The following is an 11,281-nucleotide window of genomic DNA, read 5'->3' as shown; positions in this document are numbered from 1 at the left end:
TGACACAAAGTTTGGGAGCTGCCAGCCCCATCCCATCCCATGGATCCCATCCCATGGATCCCATCCCATGGATCCCATCCCATCCCACCCCATCCCATGGATCCCATGGATCCCATCCCATGGATCCCATCCCATCCCACCCCATCCCATGGATCCCATGGATCCCATCCCATGGATCCCATTCCATCCCATGGATCCCATCCCATGGATCCCATCCCATGGATCCCATGGATCCCATCCCATCCCATTGATCCCATCCCATGGATCCCATCCCATCCCATGGATCCCATCCCATGGATCCCATCCCATGGATCCCATCCCATCCCATCCCATCCCATCCCATCCCATCCCATCCCATGGATCCCATCCCATCCCATCCCATGGATCCCATGGATCCCATCCCATTGTTCCCATCCCATCCCATCCCATCCCATGGATCCCATGGATCCCATGGATCCCATCCCATGGACCCCATCCCATGGATCCCATGGATCCCATGGATCCCATCCCATTGTTCCCATCCCATCCCATCCCATCCCATGGATCCCATGGATCCCATGGATCCCATCCCATGGATCCCATGGATCCCATGGATCCCATCCCATGGATCCCATGGATCCCGTCCCATCCCAGCTCAGCCAGGATCCCTCAGGAAGCCACAGCCAGATCATCTTCCAGGAGGAAAGATTCCAATCCTGACTTCTTGGCGTTTAGGAATTTCTTTTTCCTGACTTGGCCCCACACGGGACTCCTGCAGTTGGGGCAAACCCCTTGCCCTGCTCAGGGATCAGGGTTTCACATCCCAGTTTTTAATATTCCTCTAAACAAGAACTTCCTAAAACGCTGTTTCAAAAAACTTCCCTAAAACCCCTGTTTCAAAAAACTCCTAAAACCCTGTTTAGGGAAGGTCTAATCCCAGTTTTGAGCCTGGATTCGCTTTCCAGTCTTGGACATGTCAATTCTCTGATGCCCAACACTGGCCACTGCTCCATCCCAAATATTACTGGAGTGAAAAATGGACGGGAGCAACCCAGGAGGTGCTTTCATTGTCCTGAATGAAACCATTCCTCTGCTAGGTCAGGGTGAACCTACCTAAAAAAATCATCTCAATTTTCCTCTAAAAAAATCTAATTTTCCTAAAAAAAAAAAGATCTCCATTTTCCTCTAATTTCAGCTGAATGAAGGGAGGAGGGATTAATCACCCAGGTTATTCCTTGAGTGGGCTCTGGACAATTGGTTTGAAAAAGGAAAGAAAGGAAAAGAAATGGGCCCTTCTCGGGCTGATTCATCCCACTCCAAGGCAGGGCAGATAAATTGCTTTTATTCCTTCAAATCAAAGGAGCCATAAGAACACTCCCAGAGCAAGACTTTGAATGTGCCTGCCCACTGACAGAGATGAATTTCATTCTAACTGAAAATCCATACAAACTTTAATTTTGAATGAACCTTTGATTCCCAATTAATTTTTTTTTTTTTCCTCTCCCCGAGTCCTCAATTTCACTTGGAGATATCAGGGAATTCCCACAGAATAATTCCCAGCCAGCTCTAATGACGGGGCATAAATTGCAGATTTGTTTTATTTTATTTTATAAAGCAAATTTCCAATTAAAGGCAGATCCTGTTGCAGGCAGCGTCCCAAAACCACAGTGTGCCTCAGGCTTTGGGAAGAAACCAAAGAAACAGCAACACAACCAACAGATACCTCCAAAAATATAATTTATGTTGTTCCTGCTGTTCTGCTTTGGTTGGCAGAGAACTTTTGCCCTAATGAATAATTTGAAGCGTTAAAAGAAATGCCAGGAGCAGCTCGGAGGTGCTGAGTGACCCTGGATTTCCTGCTGGCCGTCCAAAAAAATGGAAATATCTGCGCCCAGAGGGGCTGGGAGGGCTGAGTTTTAGTAAAAATCTAATGATCAAAAAAACTAAAACTAAAACTAAAACTAAAACTAAAACTAAAACTAAAAATAAAAATAAAAATAAAAATAAAAATAAAAATAAAAATAAAAACAAAAATATCCTGGTGGCACCAAGCTTTGTGGGCCATAATAATAATAACAATAATAGTAATAATAGCAATAATAATAGCAATAATAGCAATAATAGTAATAGTAATAGTAATAGTAATAGTAATAGTAATAGTAATAATATCCTGATGGCACCAAGCTTTGTGGGCCATAATAATAATAACAACAACAATAATAGTAATAATAGCAATAATAATAGCAATAATAGCAATAATAGTAATAGTAATAGTAATAGTAATAATATCCTGATGGCACCAAGCTTTGTGGGCCATAATAATAACAATAATAATAGTAATAATAATAGCAATAATAGCAATAATAATAATAATAATAATAATAATAATAATAATAATAATAATAATAATAATAATAATAATAATAATAATATTGATATCCTGATGGCACCAAGCTTTGCAGGCCCCAGCCAGGCTTTAAACGTTAAAAATGGGGCTTTTTTGCCCAGGTAAATCATAAAAACCCACCACAAAAACCGGGCACAGAAGGAACTGGAGAACACAGGGACGTGACACTTGTAAAAATGGACATTTTAATGGGGAGTGACACAAAGACACGAGGACAGACAGACATTAAAGCCCTGTGTGATTAGCAGGGCCTCTCTGGAGCCTCTCCCTGCAGCAGGAATGGCCCCACACTCATTTCCTTCAGCAAAAAATCTGAAATAACCCCAGCTGGACACCTTTCCCTGCCCCTTTCTCAGGGCAAGCTTCCCAACCAAAGGGAAAAATCACTTTTTAAGGATGTTTGTGGAGGGATTGCAACGTTCGGGACTGGTTTAGTCGTTGTGAGCGCCTTGCACACGACAGCCCGAGGAGCAGCAGAGATAATTCCCCTCCCTTTGGAGCTGGGCTGGTCCCCATCAGCAGCGAACAAATGAAACCTGATTGCAAATTTGGGATCCCTTTTATCTCCTTCTCATCTCTTTGAAGGGTGGCACATGAATGGCACCAGCCTGTGGATTAATGAGCCCTGGGAAATATTCTTACATTCTTACATTCTTACATTCTTACATTCTTACATTCTTACATTCTTACATTCTTACATTCTTACACGGGCTGAGAGCTTCAGCAGAGCTGAAAACAGAACGGGAATTAAACAGGGAGGAAAAGGGGAGTCCTGGTTTCATTTGCAGCCCTAAACTGGGAGGCTCAGAGGGTGAGACAGACCAGAAATATTTTTTAAGCCAGGACTTGTGGTGTGGTCTCTCCAAGCCAGGACTTGTGGCACAGCAGCTCATCGAGGGCCGCAGGAGAAGAGAATGTCAGGGAAATTCATCCACAAACACCAGAGGTTTGTGTCCAAAAAGGAGACACAGGAGTCATTTTTGACTTTATTCCAATCAAGGCAGAGGCCATGGGGCATCCCCTGGGGTCTCTCAAGTTTTGGAGGATGCAGCCTCCCTTTTTATCCCAATTTCCAGCCACATTTCCCTTCTCTCTTTCCCCATTTCTGAGGTACTTGAGAGGTTCAGACTTCCCAGAACACCTGATCCCAAAGATTCCCCTCTAATGTATAAAACCCTCTTTTTAATTTTTAATTCTTACTGAATTTAAGGGTTTTTCCTCATTTCTGAGGTACTTGAGAGGTTCAGACTTCCCAGTACACCTGATACCAAAGATTCCCCTCTAATGTGTAACCCTCCCTTTTCATTTTTAATTCTTACAGAATTTAAGGGTTTTTCCTCATTTCTGGGGTACTTGAGAGGTTCAGACTCCCCAGAACACCTGATCCCAAAGATTCCCCTCTAATATATAAAACCTTCTTTTTAATTTTTAATTTTTACGGAATTTAGGGGGTTTTCCCTCATTGTTTCTTTCATCTTTCAATGTCCAATTTCATTTATCAACAACCCTGAAGTTTATTTCTAAAAGCAAATCTCTTTTTCCATTCATCAACCAGTGCAATCCTTCCCGTTGCTTCTTTTCTCTCCCAGTGCTGGTTTCATCCCCCAGCAGCCCCACAGCTGGTTTGCAAGCACAAATCCCCCGTTCCTCCCTAGAAGACGCTCAAACCCCTCTCACTCCACACAAGGCACAGTCAGTCAATAACGCCAACAACGCAGTGAAATCCCTCACATGAACCTGAATTACCCCTCTCTGAATTTTCTTTTTGCTGTTTTTAAAGCCCCGCTGAAATTCCCGCCCCCTTTGGACTCCCTCTCTCTCCCTGGGGGCTCAGGTGCCTTTTCCCTGCCCTCAGACAACTTCTACAGCCCAGCTCCAAATCTGCTCAGCCAAACCATTCATCCTTTGTCACTTTAATCTCTCCTCGGAAATCAAACCCTCAATCTTCATCATCTTCCCTGTCCTTCCACAGCAATCCAGCCCTGAGCTTCTGTTCCCTCTGGCGAGTTGATAAAAGACAATTGCAAATATTTGGACGCCGTCCTGCGGTTTGCAAATTGGAGCAGCGGCTTGGCTGGGGTCTGTTCTGCTGTTTGCTCTGCCTTGTCCCCTGCACGCCGGTGCTGAAAGCCCTCCCCAGGCTTCCAGCAGGGAAAAGATCAGCAGATAATCAAAATACCGAATGCTGAAAAGGTCAACATAATCCTGAGCAGAACCTGTTCTGCTACTCCAATGTATTGGGTATTAAAATCACTGCGTCCTGCACCTGTGAGAAAGAGCAGGGGGGGAAAAGAGCAAAGGCTGGAGCATTAATCCACGAAGGCAGCAGTGAAAAGGAGAAGGAAACATTCTGAACCATTGATTTCATCTGAGTTCCCTTCCTAAAAAAGGGATTTCCCCTTTTCCATTCCGAGGTGAACACTCAGAATGAAGCAGCCTCACAAAACATCTCCACTAGGCACGGAATTGAATGGGGTTTTCTGGGAGTGTTTCAAGGAATTCTGGGCTGGAATTGAATGAGTTGGAAGATTCTGCTGCAACAAGCTGAAATATTTACCCCAGTGTTTACACCCTTAAGATGCTGCTGGTGCCTTACCCTAAAACGAGACATGGCAAGAAATGACTTTTCTCGCTGAGGTGTCCACCAGGCAGAGCAGTGGGGACGGTTTTGTCATTCATGCTGAGGAAACAAGGGCTGCGGATTTGCTGAAATTCCCCCAGAGAGCTCCAGCAACACGGACACAGGAGCTGCATTTGCATTGAACACCGAATAAATAAATAAATCAGCAGGGAGGCAGCGCTGGGGTGTTGCCTGTTGCTGGAAATGTTACACCCTGTCTTAGGGCAGAGCTGAAGTTCTCCCTGAAAACTCCAGGCAAAGTTCCTTTGCTATTTTTTTAAACAAAAGGGAATAAATGTTACCACACTCTCAAAGTAAAAAAAGAAAATCTTTTTGCCACTTCAGACTGTTACAAAAGAGTTGAGGTGTGTAAACATCAAAAAGGAAAATCTCAAAGCGTCTCAGTGGTGGGATTCCAGCTCTTTGTTGCTCATATTTTTCTTCCAGAGAACAGAAACTAATTTTTTTTTTTTTAACTGTTGAAACTCACAAAAAAAAAAAAAAAGTCAATTTTTAAGGTGTTTACGGAGGAGAATTTATCCACAGCTTTTTGGAGGGCCACAAGTTCTAAGTGAAATAAAAATGAATGATTCACCCACCAGAAGAGCCGCAGGTTTTCCCACCCTGCAGCAAGGGAGGTGTGATCACAAATGTGTTCTACACCTGTTCCTTCTGCCAGCCCTGCCCCTTGTCTGCAGGGCGGGCAAGGTCAGAAAACGCCATAAACCCAGAATTAACACGGTTTGGGGGGTGGCAATGATGAAGGGAATTGTGGCAGGGTGGATTCAGCCCCTGGGCCCCACCTCTGTGACACCCTGAGGGCTCTGCCAGGGAGAGGAAAGGCAGCAAACCAGGGCTTCATTCACCAATTAATTTAATTTTTCATCATGAACATCTCAGGGAGGGTTTAGTGCCAGGCACAGGATTTACAGAGGGATAAAATTCCACCTGAGACTGAGTCTGGGGGAGCTTTGCAAGCTGCAGGGCGGTGCTCCCTCACACAAAAATCCACCCCTAACCCGAGGCTGGGGCTGGTTTGGGGGTCACAAAGTGACAGGATCAGCAAAGATCAGGCTGCTCTGAAGTTTGGCTCCTCAATATTCCCCCTGGATTTTATCGGTAAAAGCTGATGGAGCTGCTCCTTCTCCTTCTCCTTCTCCTTCTCCTTCTCCTTCTCCTTCTCCTTCTCCTTCTCCTTCGTCGTCTTCTTCGTCATCTTCTTCGTCGTCGTCTTCTTCTTCTTCTTCTTCTTCTTCTTCTTCTTCTTCTTCTTCGTCTTCTTCCTCTTCTTCTTCTTCTTCGTCTTCTTCGTCTTCTCCTTCATCTTCTCCTTCATCTTCTCCTTCTCCTTCTCCTTCTCCTTCTTCTTCTTCTTCTTCTTCTTCTTCTTCTCCTTCTCCTTCTCCTTCTCCTTCTCCTTCTCCTTCTCCTTCTCCTTCTTCTCCTTCTCCCTCTGAGCTGCTCAATCCACAGCCTGTTCCAGATTATTCCCTGGCTCATTCCAGACTCATCCTCTGCTGGGTTTTCCAGGCTCTAAACCCAAACCCAAACAAGGAGTGCAAACCCTGCAGGAGCCAATGGGAAATATCCCAGGCACTGCTGGCATTTCAGGGAATTTCACCTCATTTTCTGTGCCCAGCTCCAGGTTTGCCTTGCTGCTTTAATTCATTTTGATTTAAAACCTCTGAGGGATCAAGTTAATGTTTTGCAATCCATTCTTCTTAGGGGAATTTGGAGAATTCACCATTCTTCCTAAAGAATTTGAGTTTTACTTGAATTAATCTAAGAATCTCCACCCTTTTCTCAAACATTCCCCTTTTCTCAAACATTCCCACTTGAATTAATCTAAAAATCTCCACCCTTTTCTCAAACTTTCCCCACAACCCTGTGGGTTTTCTTGCCCTCAGACTGAGGAATATTTGACAAGGAAAATTAGAAAGAGATTCAGATCCAGGTTGGAAAAAAAAAAAATCAAAAACCCAAAGCATTGATTTCCTCAGTTATACTTAAGGCCCTTTCCTTTTGTAAAATAAATAACCTGAATAAACACGTCAGGGAAGATTAAAACCTCATTAAAAAGTGTAAACAGAGTACAAAGGAGATAAAAAAAAGGAAGCTTGGCTGAATTGAATAATGGCAATAATAAAATCACTACCCAATAATGCCAGTTAAAAGTCCCTGCTAAGGGGGGAGATGGGAAGCAGAGCTGCTGTTATCTCACACTCAGGATGGAGATTTCTTCTCAATAATTAGATAACATTTTAATGAATAAATTAATTCCATTATCCAGGAAATGGGGATGGTTGATAAAGCTGATTCCAAGCCAGTTCCCAAATCTAATCAGGGATATTCTGCTCGGGAGGACGGGCAGGAGCTGCAATATTTCTCTCTGCCCACCTAAAGGAGGCACAAATGCTGAGGCCACCACTCCAACCCTGCCTGCACAAGAGCTCTGAAATCCCAATATTAATGCAAATTAGGGCTTTCAGGCTAGCAATTATGCATTTTTATTTCACTGAGGTGAGCAGGATTCTTGCATATATCAAATGCTAAAGAAAACAACTTTATCTTCCTTTGAGGTGACATCCTTTTAAAGACGAATTCACAGAAAAGTTGAAATATTGCCTGGTGCAGAGCAGAACTTTGAGAGCGGGATGAAGTTGTGTTAATGCAGTGGCAGCGCTCAAAATTTTTAATTTAAAGGGTAAGGGAAGGGAAAAGAAGCAGAGGGAAGGATTGAGCCAAGGAAAGGGCAAAATGAGTGCACAGAGGGAAGGTTTCCATAGGCAATGACAGGAGCGAGGGAAGGAATTATAATTTTGAATTGAAGGTGAAATGTGATGCAGGAGGAGGAGGGGGGAATGTGCCTGGGCACAGGCACCTGGCGATTCTCGTCCCTGCTCTGCCTGCCAGGGGACGGCGAGGCCGGGGCTGCTCTGATTGCGCTCCCGGCCTTGCAGGCAGGGCCCAGCGGCGGAACCTCAACGATGGGAGCGCAGAGATCTCGGCCTCCAGCTCAGAACCCGCCATTCTGAGCCTCCTCCCCTGGCGGTTCCCTCCCAGGTGTGCCAGCCCCCATCCCGAACCATCCCAGTGCCCTCTGGCACTCCTGGAATCCCAGAAAGGCCCCAAGGGATTGGGCAGACTCAAAGGGTGCCCGGTACCCCTGGTGTAACCCTGTTCGGTTACACTCTGAGCCCACTCTTAGGATGAGCTTATCTCACAATTAGGATTTACTTTATGTGGGTGAAAGAGGAGAAACAACCCGTCCTGGAGCTCTGGACCCCAGTCAGAAGATGGGGAATAAAACAAATACAGAATAAATACAGCATCATTTGGGGTCATTTAACTCATTGTTATCTTCTCTTACTGACCCTGCGCAGTACCCCTGGTGTGGTGCTGGCCACAGGGGCCTCAGGATGAGGGAAGAGAATCTTTGCTCCCTGTTTCAGAAGGCTGATTTATTGTTTGGTGATATTATTTTCGATGATCAAAAAGTAAGAAATGTTTCAAGAAAATATATTTTATAATATAAAAATAATAAATATATATATATATATATTTATTTATATATAATATATATATATATTTATTTTATAAAATATATATTTTGTGATATAAAAAAATAAATACAGACTAAATACAGCATCATTTGGGGTCATTTAACTCATAGTTAACTTTGTTTACTGACTGTAAAAAAATTGATTTATAAAAAATAAAGATTTTTTAAATGTTATTTGATGATATTTTATAATATCATAAAATAATAAATATTTTTAAAATATATTTTATATATATAAAAATAAATAAAATGTATGTTTAAAATATATATTTATTTATTTTATAAAATATATAGTTTATGATATAAAAAGTAAATACAGACTAAATACAGCATCATTTGGGGTCGTTTAACTCATTGTTAACTTCATTGACTGACTCTATAAAAGAAATTGATTTATTAAAAATTTTTTTTAAATGTTATTTTATGATATTATTTTATAATATCATAAAATAATATTTTTAAAATATATTTTATAATATAAAAATAAATAAAATGTAAGTTTAAAATATATATTTATTTATTTTATAAAATATATATTTTGTGATATAAAAAAATAAATACAGACTAAATACAGCATCATTTGGGGTAATTTAACTCATTGTTAACTTCGTGGACTGACTCTATAAAAGAAATTTATTTATAAAAAATAAATATTTTTAAAATGTTATTTAATGATATTATTGTATAATATAATAAAATAATAAATATTTTAAAATATATTTTATAATATAAAAATAAATAAAATAGATGCTTTAAATATATATATTTATTTATTTTATAAAATACACATTTTATTATATAAGAAAATAAATACAGACTAAATACAGCATCATTTGGGGTCATTTGACTCGTTAACTTCGTGAACTGACTCTGTAAAAAAAATTTATAAAAAATAAATATTTTTTAAATGTTATTTTATGATATTATTTTATAATATAATAAAATAAATATTTTTAAATATATTTCATAATATAAAAATTTTATAAAATAAAACTATTTATTAAAAATAAATATTTTCTAAAATATTATTTTGTATTATTTTATAATATCTAAAATAATAAATAGTTTAAATCCATTTCAGAATATAAAATTATTTCTATAGAAGAGTTTTATTTATAAAAATAAATATTTTTAAATATTACTTTATTATATTATTTTATATAGATTCAGTTTGGGAAATCATGGTCAGATATGGATATGAATTCAATTTGAGAAATCATGGTCAGTTACAGATATAAATTCAATTTGGGAAATCATGGTCAGATATAAATTCAGTTTTGGAAATCATGGTCAGGTATAGATATAAATTCAATTTGGGAAATCAGGGTTAGATATAAATTCAGTTTTGGAAATCATGGTCAGTTACAGATATAAATTTAATTTGGGAAATCATGGTCAGATATAAATTCAGTTTGGGAAATCATGGTCAGATATAAATTCAGTTTGGGAAATCATGGTCAGGATTAAGATATAAATTAAATTTGAGAAACCATGGTCAGGATTAGATATAAATTAAATTTGGGACCAAGATTTTAATGAGCAGCTGCTCCTGATAGCTCAGGGTACCCAGGCTGACAGAGGAGTTTCCCAGATTTTGGGTTGGGCCCTGTTGGTGTTAATTTTGACAGATGTAAAGGACAAATCCTTTCCTGAGGTTCCTCTCTGAAAAGTTCAGGTTTGATGTTTGTACTAATTTCTGTATATTAACATCAGGCTCTGGCAAGCACAAATATTTCTCCCATAAAAAATTCAGCATTCTCTGTTAAATATTTCACAGCAACCATAAACCTTTATCAGTCACTTTAATTGACAGGCTCCTTTAGGTCTGTTTTGTGCTGAATAATTAAATCTTTCTGTCTCCATCAAAAACCCCCAAACCTGTGAATATTCTGGGTCTGTCCCTTGGCAGCTGTGGGCTCTGAATTTCTTGTTTTTCTCATTGCCTCAAGAAAAAAAAAATGTCACTGAGCACTTCCCTGAAGATTTAGGGCTTCAAGGGCTCAGGATTCAGAGGAAGAAGCTGAAACTGCCCGGCCAGAATCCTGTGGTGGAATGGAATTTATGCATCATGGATGAGGTGGATGAATATGCAACAGGTTATTGTTTTTAAGGGTTAATCCTCTGTTAACGTGGGTCCTTTTTTGGGTTTATTTTGCCCAGAAAGAGGTACCTGGACTGTCCTTAACTCTTTGTTTTTATTGTCTCATATTGTCCTAATCCAAACTGTCCACATCTTTATTACTCTAATTATATTACTATGATATTATTAATTATTTTATTCTTATTAAACTTTTAAATTTTTAAGAACAAGTGATTGGCGTTTTTCACAAATATTTCTGTAAGGCTTGGATTTCCTTCTTCCCTCCCTTCCCTCCCTTCCCTTCCTTCCCTTCCCTTCCCTTCCCTTCCCTTCCCTTCCCTTCCCTTCCCTTCCCTTCCCTTCCCTTCCCTTCCCTTCCCTTCCCTTCCCTTCCCTTCCCTTCCCTTCCCTTCCCTTCCCTCCCTTCCCTTCCTTCCCTTCCTTCCTTATTGTTTTTCAGGGTTAATCCTCTGTTCACCTGGGTTCTTTTTTGGGCTTATTTTGCCCAGAAAGAGGCACCTGGACTGTCCTTAACTCTTTGTTTCTATTGTCTCGTATTGTCCTAATCCAAATTGTCCAAATGATTATTACTCTGATTTTATTACTATTTTTATAACCATTTTATTACTATTA

Source organism: Molothrus aeneus, chromosome 29, assembly GCF_037042795.1.
Source record: "Molothrus aeneus isolate 106 chromosome 29, BPBGC_Maene_1.0, whole genome shotgun sequence".
NCBI lineage: Eukaryota > Metazoa > Chordata > Aves > Passeriformes > Icteridae > Molothrus > Molothrus aeneus.
Note: the sequence above shows the minus strand (reverse complement) of the source record.